Source organism: Solanum pennellii, chromosome 2 (assembly GCF_001406875.1).
Source record: "Solanum pennellii chromosome 2, SPENNV200".
Lineage (NCBI taxonomy): Eukaryota > Viridiplantae > Streptophyta > Magnoliopsida > Solanales > Solanaceae > Solanum > Solanum pennellii.
Genome location: NC_028638.1, coordinates 38,528,848 through 38,535,527, shown reverse-complemented (window position 1 = coordinate 38,535,527; position 6,680 = coordinate 38,528,848). Strand labels below are relative to the sequence as shown.

The following is a 6,680-nucleotide window of genomic DNA, read 5'->3' as shown; positions in this document are numbered from 1 at the left end:
TGAAAATACAATGGGCAAAATAGAATTATTTGGAACAAAATATAATTTATGATATAGACACTCAAATTATGCGATTGAGTGACACGAAAAAGGTGAATTCTACGCAAAAACGTTATGTAAGTTTGGTGTTATATACAACCATACATATACATTATTTTACATGACGCCAATACCTTTGTGCTACGTGGATAACAATAAATATAGTGTGTTAAAATTATTCATATGATGAAAAGGAGAGATTGATTATAAGTAGCAAAATTAATGTCGTTAAATGATGAGCAAAACGATATAAATTTTGTGTGTATTTAATTTAGTGTTTGAAATTATCTTTTATACCATATTATTTTGTCAGATATATGTGTTTGAGATATTCTTGTATCTCATGTACATATATATGTCAAATTAGGTATAATTTTTTAAATAGTTATATTCAATTTTGATTCGCATGTATGTGCAAATTGCAATAACTTTTTTGCTCGCTTCTCTTTCTATATAGACTAGGAAGAGGTGGCCCGTGCAAGCACGGGCCCAACAAAAATAATTCATTTGTGTATGTATTATCAGGATAGTAGAATGTTTGAGCTAACAATTTGTAATTTGTGATTCCTATTTGTTAGGTAAATTTAAATGGTGACTATAGCAAGTTTTTGAAAGTCCTTATGATGTTTACATCGTCCGTAATTGAATATTTTTCTTGTAATATTTTCATTGTGAAATTGAAATTTATTGCATTCTAACGCTATACCAAGAGGTTTCTTTACCGTTGAAGAGAATGAAATCAATGGTCATAATACACCATCAGTGGTGCCATCAGGACTCTTAGCAAGCAATTCTATTTTTCTTTTTTTCCTCATACTTTTCTGCTGGAGAATCAAACAAAATTTCTGGTCTTTAGTTTGATCCGAGCTATTGACTGCATTTCACAATGAGAAGAAGCCATAAAGTAACTCATCCAATTCATTAAACCAAAATCTCTAAATAAGTATCTATGTGCCTATACATGATCATGATTCTTGTGGAGCCCAAAAGCTTGTTGGAGAATAAAACATGCCTAAACAGTTGTTCTAGTCCAAAAGTAGTGATGGCTTAAGTTCCAGTAGAGAAGCATCAATAGATAATTTCCACCAAGATTATTTTAATGGCCATCAATTACTCAGCTGTTAATCCCTGACCTATGTTGCTAGGACTCTCCAAAAATGTTGCTGCACCTGTGTTGGGTACTCCAAATATGCACCACTTTGATGTATCTGACACGCACCCATCAATATTTTTGAAGAGTCCGAGCAACATAGTCCATGACTCAATGCCCAATGTCATGTGTAGCCTTTAGATAACACAGAACAGCTAAATTAGGTAGTAAGAACCTGTGCTGATGTTTCAGCCATTCAAACTTAATATAACTTATGCAAACAACTCTCCTGCCACCAAAAAGCAATACCCAATATCAGTTAGATTTAACAACTGTTATTCCCAGAGACGAACTGCTGTTATGGAATAGACATCGTTGTATTCATCAAGTCGATGTTATACCAGGCAAAGGACAACTATACATTCTTTTCTTTCTCAGCCTCTTGCACCACATAAAGAATGGCACGCTAGCCCTCTTGCACCACATAAAGAATAACACTCTAGCCAATTACCGTACAGTGAAAGAACTCACATTATTATGTAAATGCTATCACCTTATTAATTTTCCCAACATCTTTTGTCATACAAAATGAATATATCGCAGGAAAACCATGGAATCCATATAAGGACTTACACTGTACATTGGCCAGTATCCTCAGCAGACTAATTAATAAGTAGTTGCTACCCCCCTCATCATTCACGGAGGCTCCATTAGCTACATTTTCTGGATGTGTTTTCCTTCTTCGTTTGTTATGACCAGCTAAACGTCTACGACAGCTCCGCTTCCCCTCATCAAACGCTTCTAGAACATGAAACCTGCCGAAAGTAATCATAACAACCAAACCATGATCATTGTCCAGGAATATGTTAATGCGAGATATTTTCTACTGCTTCATAGTCCAAGTGCTACTCCCTTCGTGGATTCAATCTTTTCCTTTTTGACAGAGGGAGTTATATACCTGAGGGAAGTAACTAATGAAAGTTCTAGCAAAATGAAATATGTGCTATTATCAGGCAGAAAATTCAGTTTTATTGCCCTCTGCTGTACCAAAATGTACATTGCATCTGAGAGGTCCTGTACTGAGAATTGAACAGAGTTCTTTTATCAGTAAGCTCACGATAAAACTCGGATAAGTCAAACAAAAAATGCAATACATTAGAAGTTTCTATATAGAATGGTCCAAACACCAAAACCTGTCTTTGTTCTGATAACATCATGTTCTCCACCCTAGTACTATCGAATCCTTCTACTTCTTCCTTTTTTTATCAACCCCTCTTCTATCATTAAAAGAGAGGGAACACACACACCACTTGCACACAGAGAAAGTAATACAAGTTACAAGAGTTATTAGTTTAAACATTTTATCACAACAATATCTATTCAACAATAAACTCTAATGTGACAGAATTTTAAGTATCCCCTCAGTTATCTACATATGTATAAAAGGGCATTTCATGAGCAACAAGATTGTTGGTGTAGAAAAAAGTCATAATCAAACTTGAAACAAGTGTACCTGAACAATGATACTTTATACCCTTTCAACTGGATAATTTGCTCGCTTTCCACCAAATTGCAACAAATCCATCAGAATCAGCCCCTCTTCTCCCATTCGAGTGGCTACATTAACGAGCCAATTCCTATAACCAAGAGAATATGTTAAGACTAACTATATAAAATAAACTGAAGACCTGAATAACATGANTTTTATCACAACAATATCTATTCAACAATAAACTCTAATGTGACAGAATTTTAAGTATCCCCTCAGTTATCTACATATGTATAAAAGGGCATTTCATGAGCAACAAGATTGTTGGTGTAGAAAAAAGTCATAATCAAACTTGAAACAAGTGTACCTGAACAATGATACTTTATACCCTTTCAACTGGATAATTTGCTCGCTTTCCACAAAATTGCAACAAATCCATCAGAATCAGCCCCTCTTCTCCCATTCGAGTGGCTACATTAACGAGCCAATTGCTATAACCAAGAGAATATGTTAAGACTAACTATATAAAATAAACTGAAGACCTGAATAACATGAAGCAACTTGGAACATGGATTCTAATTATTTTGCATTAAGTTCAATTATAAGTTAATGAGAATTGATGATCATACGTAAAACACATAACAATATTCTGACCTAGTTCATCACTTGCATTTACCATGCTTGGCCAAATTGCAAAGTTGAAAGAAAAAACAAGAAGAAGATATATCAGGTCTCCTGTTGCACCTCCTTGCAATCAGCGTAACATCAATAATGTCTTTCCCAGTTGCAAATTGGAAATTGAGAAAATCTTATGATAAGTAAAGCCATACATCAAAATGGAACAATAATAACTCTCATTATGCAGTAGTTGAAGTAGCTATACTACTTGAAAAAAATCTATGTATTTAACTGAATTACAAGGATGCTGCCTTGGACAACTGGAAGCAAGAAGGGGTCAAGCTGTAAATGCAAGGCATAACAAATGAGTCAAAACTCTAATGGCTGAGTTCCAAGAATTCCCTTCGAGATGACCGGGAAAATTTGTTCTCGAATTTTACATGTAACAATAACATGTAACTTGAGTTCTTTAAGTTTGCAAGAGTCTTAAACAAACATTCTGATATATATATATAATGTGGCTATTCTTTTAAATACAAAAACACTTCAACACACCGATAAGACATAAACAAATTACTCCAGCGCAAAAATGTTCTCAAAACCCATAGAAAACCAGATACCAAGCATGCACGCACACAAGGACACGGAGAGAAAAAGATTGCATACCTTCATGTATTACGCACGTGACTCAAGCTTTCAGTCACACTCCACTTCTTGAAGTGTCCAAGAGCCACCTCGAGATGGTACATTTTTGGAGCCAAGCTCATATCAACTGAACAAACATTCTGTCCATTGACATATGGTCCCTGATGAAATTCACAGCCAATAAAAGCTAAGATCATCGTAAAAATTAGAGACACATACATTTAAGTTAAACATATCAGACAGTTCAATGTAAAACTATATACATGAGCCTTGAGATGCTCTTCCAAAGCCTTCAATTCATCAAAAAGTGCCTGTTTAGTACAATCACTAGAATCCTTGCTCTTCATAAACGATACGAAGTTAGGAAATATTTTCGAGCCCCTGCAATCCCAAAACAAGTTACAAATGATATTCCACCCGTTAAATTCAATGAAATAAAAAATCAAACTCCAACAGATGCTAGCTTATTACCATGATGAATCATACAAACACAATATAGAGACAATCATGTAAAAGAAAACACTGGATAGATAAACTAAATAATTACTATGTTCAATATTGAATGTCCAATTTGACTTGGCATATTAAGAGATGAGAATCTAAAGGTGAAGCATATGAAGCACAATGGTAGCCTTTTTGCTTCTCCAAAAAAGTAAGAGAAATGTGGTATTCAGTAAAGTAGCGGATGATTAAAATACAAGAGGTGTTGTTTGGTTTAAAAGTTCAAAACAGAGCTTTCGCAGAACTACCTTTAGATTGTTATAAAAACTGTTTTCAACCAAATGCAAAGAAAGACAGATTTTTTTCGAAATTTAAAACCAAATCTCACCTAAGACATTTGAGATAAATGATAAAATCAAAATATGTAAATTCAATTTGAAACATTGGAAGTAAAGTGTTTTTGCTTGATCTAAAGAAAATCAAGCCACAAAAGCAAAGAGAACTATCACAAAACTTCATTTAAATGTAGCTTGCAGAAATCTAAGACGAATTCACTAATCACTTCCCTCCAAGGAATAAAGAAAAAAAGGTTGGTGAAGTATAACAAAGAAACCTTTCCACAGAATTTTGAAGGAAAAACGTCATGTTAAAGTAATTGGATATAGCAACTCCATAAAACAATGGAAATATGAAAATAGCAAACTAAAGATGGACATAAGAGTAACTAAAGATGGACATAAGAATGAGGTAAGAGGTTTAGAGTCTAGAAAATTGTGATAGCATAATCTTCTAATATTAGGCATATTTTCTCTGCACATGCCAAATAACCATAAAAAACAAAAAAAAAAAAGAAACAAGGAACACGCACCAACGGAGAGGGGAAATCATTTTAAAGCTGGAAGTACGTGGCAAATATTTAATAACATACGCCTCTCTATCTATCAAAAGTAATACATTTGAGAGAGATCAAAATAGTCGGGAAGAGTAAGACTTATATCAAATCTCTTCTACAGATTTTGTTAATGGTCACAAAGAAACTTTTGCGTCAAGTTCTTCATCAAATAGGTTCAGTGATTCACCTTTTATATCTGAATCCAGCAGCTCCCGATCACACTCTTGGTCCTCTTCTTGGTCTCAGAAGGTAATAATAGCCACAATAACATTGTTATACAAGCAAAAATATGAGGAATGGTAATTTTGAAAACAAGTTTGGTTGGTGAAATAAGAATTTATCAAAATTTTGGGCTATCCCCAAAAGCTGGCTATCCAACACAAATCTCTTTAGAGACCTACCTAAATTGTTGTTAGGAATCAAACTGATAATATTATGTTCTTGGGTTTCATGATAAATAATCAATATGGAATAACAAGCCAAACCCTTTTCATAAACTATGAAAGGATAAACAATTTCTTTTCCCTTTTAAAACAGGAAACACAGAGACATCAGATAAGATCATCACCAAAATGGCCCCTGAAGATATCATTTCACAGATATATTCTTTTCCAGAATAGCCATTTTAATGTCCATTATAACAACTCAATATTTGTAGTTTCCAGGAAAGTGCAAATTTTTTTGATAACAAGGGAAATTGTAGTCGCTATCCTTTGGAGGTTGTGCACAAGGTAAAACCCAGTCCTATACAATAGCTCTTGTCATTCCAAATATAAAAACAAATTCTACACTGTACCGAAACAACATTAGTAACAACTACTATGATATGATTTTTCACATAGTAAACCAAACTATGGCGACAACACATCGAGACACACAAATAGGAATAACCAAATTCAAGCAAGTTAACATCAATGATATTAAGGGAACTCAAATAAGAGCATTAATTGAGGACAACAAGAATGGTTTCTTTGATCAATGAAGCAGAGGCTTAGTAGTTAGTAAACACTTTTATCAAACACTTCATATGCAAATCTGAAACCATCATAATTTAACCCGACTTGTAACCCCCGATAGAACAAAAAAAGAGAACAAATAAAATTAGACGAAACACATAACGGCAAGGAAACTAAGCACAGTGGAGTAAAATCCATGAAAACTATGAAAAATCAGAGCATCGCTTGAACCAAATGAAAGCAAGGAATGAACAAATTGCAGACGAAACCATGAGTGCAGAGGCTTCTTTATTTAGTATATCTCAAAAAACTAAAAAAAGCCGAAATTCAATTAAAACACACCAATATATCATGCATGAAATCGAAGGTGAAAAACAAGAAGAAAGATTCAAAGAAACCTCCAGATTTAGGTATCAGCCAAAAGCAGAGGAACACCGAGAAGAGGATTGAAAGTAGAAAAAATTATCAGTTCCTATGCTAAGTAGTGCCACGTGTAACTACACTTGAATG

The 6,680-nt window shown here is 34.0% G+C and overlaps 1 long non-coding RNA gene across 4 annotated transcripts; it reads right to left on the bottom strand.

Annotated features, from left to right (window-relative positions):
• Positions 1-847: 847 nt before the first annotated feature.
• LOC107011244 lies at positions 848-6,680 on the bottom strand. Of its 4 annotated transcripts, none has more exons than XR_003576675.1 (5): positions 4,145-6,678; positions 3,903-4,042; positions 2,643-2,766; positions 1,763-1,944; positions 848-913 (listed from the first exon to the last, which is right to left on the bottom strand). It is a non-coding gene; the product is annotated as an uncharacterized LOC107011244 (long non-coding RNA). The 4 variants fall into 4 exon arrangements; XR_003576676.1 differs by lacking the exon at positions 848-913 and adding an exon at positions 940-1,418 and having other exon boundaries at positions 4,145-6,679; XR_003576677.1 differs by lacking the exon at positions 848-913 and having other exon boundaries at positions 1,488-1,944; positions 4,145-4,262; positions 5,402-6,680.